Below are 6,000 nucleotides of genomic sequence, written 5' to 3' on the forward strand. Positions count from 1 at the left end.
GTCGCCCCTGGGATTCAGTTTACTGACTAAGGCTCTTGCCACCCCTATAGCACCTTTTTTAGGCAAAGTTCAAAGGACAAAACCACCACCGTAACAGGTACAAGCATGCAAAATCTGAAGGTAATGCTACTCAATGCTAGAAGTCTAAACCTCAAAATGCACTCTCTCAAGGAACTCCTAACAATGGTGAACATCGATATCTGTGCAGTAACTGAGACCTGGTTCAAGGCTCCAGAGAGCCCCCTGCAATACCAGGCTACAACTCTTACCATACGTTTTGGCCACCAAACCAGGACCGAAACACTAAAGGTGGAGGAGTGTCAATATTCACCAAGGATATTCACACCACCAGGCTAGTTGCCCAACACAATGTGTCTGAAATTCTCCAGGTGCAACTAACACTATGTAAGACTGTAATCCAAATTGTAGCTTGCTACAGATCCCCCACCATACCACAAGATTCTCACTACACCTTTCTAAACATACTGGAAAATATTAAGACAGAACCAAACACCCTAATACTGGGTGATTTTAACTACCCTGCCATTAACTGGGAAAACTACTCATGTACCAACACCTTTGCCCAACGGTTCTTGGAATTCATAAATTCCAGCGCCCTGGATCAACTAATCCATAATCCCACCAGGGGCTCCAATATCCTAGACCTGGTCATTACCAACATGGGAAATCGATGCTCCACACCTATGGTCACCCCCTCATTAGTCAGGTCTGACCATAAGCTAATTACCCTTAACATTCACATCCCACCCCCACCCCCCAGTAAGGAAACCTCCATAAAAAACTTCTCCAAAGCCAACTTCATGCTATTCAAGTCAGAAGTGACAAACTTCATGACACCGATGCAGACGGGAACTGAAAGTTCAACTGCTGAATCCTACACTAAGGCACTGTACGAGCATATCCACTCATGCATGAACCGTGCCATCCCAAATAGAACCAAGATGCACTCATCCAAAAAAAGGAAACCAATCTGGTGGTCCCCTGCCATAAACAAACTTTACAACAAAAGGAAGAAACTGTTGCAGAAAAGAGGAAAATCCCAGGATGCAAAAAACTCCCTTACCAGCCTCAGTAGGAAACTGAGATCCCTCATAAAATTGTCCAAAGCTAGTTACGAAAATAAAATTGCCAAAGATTCCAAAGACAACTACAAGGCATTCTATAACTATGTCAAGAATCTAAATGGCAATGCTCAGATCTGCTCTGAGCTAAAACAGAATGGCATTAAATATACTGATCCCAAGGATATTGCCAATATCCTGGCAGATGGATTCAGTGCCAACTTCTTCCCCCTCTCACCCCCTAAATGGCCCATCTCAATACCGGAAGATTGCCAAATTCTGGTAATAATGGCCACAGAGGTAAAAAACGCACTCTCTAAAGCTAAGAATACAGCATCCATGAGACCAGATGACATCCCGGGCTGTGTACTACATGAACTACAATATGAACTGGCACCTCACCTAAGTGTCATGTTTAATCATAGCCTCGCCTCAGGTTTCGTGCCCACTGAGTGGCGCAGAGCTACAGTTATCCCACTCCACAAGGGGGGATCCACCTTTGATCCCAGAAACTACCATCCCATCAGTCTGACAAGTCTTATCTGCAAGGCCATGGAGTGTATTATCATGGAACTTATAAACAAAGACATTGGCAACCTTCAAACACTGGACCCCACCCAGTTTGGGTTCGTGAAGTGCCGATCTTTTCTCCTGAACCTGACTGACTCCTTCGAATCAGTCTCCAGAGCCATGGACAAGGTGGTCCACGCAGCCTATCTAGACCTTGCCGAGGCCTTTGACACCATCCCCCACTCTGGAATCATAGATAAACTTACTAAGCTGGGCATTAATCCCTATGTCACCCAATGGGTTGCTAACTGGGTTACTGATAGAACCCACACTGTAAAAGTAGCCGACTCCAAATCCAGCTCCAGACAAGTGACAAGTGGAGTACCTCAGGGTTCAGTCCTGTGACCGCCCTTGTTTGGCATCTACTTCTCTGAAGTACAGGCCAACACTAAGGGACTCTGGCTAACAAAGTTCACAGATGGCTGCAAACTGGGAGCCATTATTGAATTCCCAAATGATGTGAATACTCTACAAAAGGGCCTTACAGAAACAGATGCTTGGTGCCAGAGCCATGGGCTCAAGCTCAATGCCAAGAAATGTATAGTTATCCCCTTTGGGAAAAAACATGTATCCGTGAATTACCATATAGGTGTCAGTACACTAAACACCAAAAGTGTGATAAGAGACTTAGGGACACAGGTGGACAGTGGTCTCACCTTCGATAACCACATCGCCACAACAGTCAGGAAATCCTTCTATGTGGCAGACTTCATCACTAAGGGCTTTTCATCCAGAAAAAAGGAGGTCATTGTCCAACTGTACTCGTCCCTCATTAGACCCATTATAGAATACAACGCCCTGTTTGGTATGTACCTCTCAAGACATCAACAACTGGAAAGGCCGCAGAAATACCTCACTAAAAGAATCACAGGCCTAAAGCAGATGCCCTATGCTGACCGCCTTAAAAAACTCCAGCTATACTCTGTCACATATCGTCTACTCAGAGGCGATCTCTGCTTAACTTACAAGGCCATGTCAAATCCAAAGCTGTTGGACATGCTACACTTAAAGAAATCCCAATCCCTCAGAGCCACATGCACCAGGGATCTAAACCTTGTCATCACAATAAACAAAACATGCTGGAGGGATAGGTTCCTGACCCAGAGACTCCCCAGACTCTGGAATAGATTGCCCATACATGTCAAGCAGAGTGCCTCTTTGGCCCTCTTCAAAAGGAATCTTGACAAGGAAATTCACCCCGGGGATCACGTCAGTCGCCCTACTAGACAGGGGTCCAGGGAAGTAAATAGTGTGGGAAGAAATAGCCAGGGAATTGTTATGGCTAGGCTTGTATAGGTCCTAGGGCTGACAGCCTAGTACCAACCTATGAACCTATGAACCTATGCTCTGTGTGATCTGATAAGTGCATTCAGATCACCCATTATCAACATCAATTAATGTTGTCCTGCTTTATCTACTAGGTCCTGTAAATGCCATCTGAATGCACTCCTCTTCACTATCATAAACCTGCTGTGGGGCATAGGCTGAGATTATGAAAACTGCCCCATCATTAGGCTGGGGTCTGAGTGCCAAGTGTTTGTCACTAATTCTGACGACATGCCTCACTGCCTTCTGAAGCCCCTCTCTCGCCACAATTCCTACACCATTTCTAGCTTGTCTTTGCTGCACTGCCTGCCACCTTATCTCCTGGATACATAGGATGTCCAGCCTCCTCTTTACCATCATGTCATCCATGCTGTCACTCATCTCGTCTCCTGGATACATTGGATGTCCAGCCTCCTCCTTACCATCATGTCATCCATGCTGTCACTCATCTCGTTTCCTGGATACATAGGATGTCCAGCCTCCTCCTTACCATCATGTCATCCATGCTGTCACTCATCTTGTCTCCTGGATACATAGGATGTCCAGCCTCCTCCTTACCATCATGTCATCCACTTCCAAGCTGCATCCTGTCAGTTAACATACATTAAGTGTAGCAATTCTAAATTCATGTTCGGCAGGTTGATTTGTTTTATGTCCAGCTTTTGCTTGACACAGTTATTCCAGGTAATGCAGGCTGGGCAACTTGACACCAGCCAGTAACATATTGACCAGGGGCTGCTGAGCTTTATGGCAGGCTCACAATAACCAAAAGGGGCACATAGATCCCTCCCATCATTAGCATGGGTCCCTGGCATAAGTTGATTCTTCAACCAGTTTATCACCAGTAGCTACCCCTGCCCATTTGGCAACATTAGTCAACATGACCAAATCGTCCAGGGCTGTATTTTACACCGTTGAGTGGCTAGCCCTGCCACAGCATGCAGTGTGTTATCCGTGTTCTCCTATCTTGAGGATACTGCACACAGTAGATGACCAAAGCAGTTGGTCTGTACAACTCTTCACCTTATAGGGCACCATGTAGAGTCTGTGCTGTTGCCACAGCTCCATTCATTGGTGAGTTTGAGATGGAAACACTTAGCATGTTTTTTAGAGGTGGGAGGCACTCCACAGAGACACAGGGAGAACATGCAAACACCAAACAGGGATCTACTTCACGAGCTCGAAGTTTCAAAACTTCAAACTGCAAATGTTTGAGACCATAAGATCGAAGTTTTGAAACTTGGAAATTGTAAAAAAATAAATAAATAAAAACAAAGAATGTTTTTCTGTTTTGAAGGGGGGCTGCACCCCCACAAACTCTGCTAAATAAATATACCAACTCCGAGATCACACTACAGTAAGGAAAATGGTAAATATCGCATTCGACACTGTACAGTGATCTCCAGTCAAAGCTTTCATCTTATGGTCTCGATCATTTGCAATTCAAAGTTCTGAAACGTCAAGCTTGTGAAGGGAATCCCCAAACAGGCATTTGCTGGAGAGCAGGATTGAACCTTGTACCTTGGAGGCAAACAGCTTAACCATTATGGCAACTGGTCTCTTCTCAACCACTGCCTGAGTTTTGCAGCAAATGATATTGCAGTTCTTATAAACACAGCTATCACATGGTCTAGATAAAGTCAGGCATCAGAGTACATTGATTCAGGACTACTTCACAATAGTAAGTACATGGCAACAATTATATTCTGATACAGGATAACAAGAGTACTCATTACGAAATGTACCAAACTTATACCCTAAAACTCATGTACATTAAAAATGTCAAAATGTCCCTGTAACTACTCCTATGTTCTTGGGACTGCTGAAAATGGTCTGTTGCTCCGTTGGACATAGCCAGTTAACAAATGTCAAAATAAAATAAATAAAAAATAAAATACAATAACTAACTAGGTACAGGGAATTGAAGGGGCTAGATAAATCCAAAGATAGTGCATGCAGTTGTATGAGGTATATAATGCACAGAACTGTATTTTGAGACGGCAAACGCTATGAACAAGTAGTGACACAGAAGAGGTCAGTAGAGATGTTTGAATATGATCACTGTGAGAGAACTGTTACCATGACTATCAACAAAGGGGCAGCAGTAAGGTACAGGGGTAGGGCAGCAGTAAGGTACAGGGGTAGGGCAGCAGTAAGGTACAGGGGTAGGGCAGCAGTAAGGTACAGGGGTAGGGGAGTCCTCCTCTTCTTTAGGATGTGGGCAGTAACCATCACAAAGTGATGGGACTTTAATATTTCTGACTTATTTTATTTTGTATCTCTCTTTTAGTTGAGGGCTATTAATGATTTAAAAAGTGCATGTTATCTTGCTGGGTTACCCTAATGGGACAGTCATTTTTTTAGCTTTCTGTTTCAGCCACCAGATATGCAGTGATGCTGTTACCATCATGGTAACTAAAGCAGCAGGGAATCCTCCTGGGGAAAAAGTACTTGACTATCAACAAGACAGAGTGCATTTTAAAAGACATATGTATATTAATCCTAGATTCACATACCATGCTGATCTTTATGCTCAATGGGAGTGTGCTGTGCTCCCAGTCACCCTCAATGGTGCTTGAATGCTACCTAGAGATCCAGTGTTTTTCACTCAAGGTAAAAGGCAGCATAGTGCAAGTTCAGCATAGTGCAAGTTAAACAGAAATATCTGTTTAGTACTTCTTAATCAGAAAAGGATTGCAGATTCATGGTTAAATGAAAGAGCTCGCAAAAAAACAGAAGGTGAAGCCAAATGCTACATTTAGTCATTAAACATGGATATATATGTTAAATGCAAGTAAATGTTACGGTGCAGAGAAATATCTTGAGATACTATGCAAATTCAAACCTATATAATGCTATAACAGCACACACACACACATATATATATCAAAACAGTTAACTTGAGCTGTTGACCGGTATCATGTGAATACAGTTTTAAAGCAAGCCATGAGTAATCTACAAATGAGGCAATCTTGAAGTTTTGCTAACAGACAAAAGGTAAGCTTTCTCATGGGACCCTTAT

The 6,000-nt window shown here is 43.5% G+C and overlaps 1 protein-coding gene across 1 annotated transcript in view; it reads right to left on the reverse strand.

The window, feature by feature from the left end:
* The window catches only part of LOC122790097, an 883,343-nt gene that overhangs the window by 877,007 nt on the left and 336 nt on the right, over nt 1-6,000 (reverse strand). The window lies entirely within an intron of this gene.

This window comes from Protopterus annectens, chromosome 15.part0 (genome assembly GCF_019279795.1).
Source record: "Protopterus annectens isolate FY-2018-M chromosome 15.part0, PAN1.0, whole genome shotgun sequence".
NCBI lineage: Eukaryota > Metazoa > Chordata > Ceratodontiformes > Protopteridae > Protopterus > Protopterus annectens.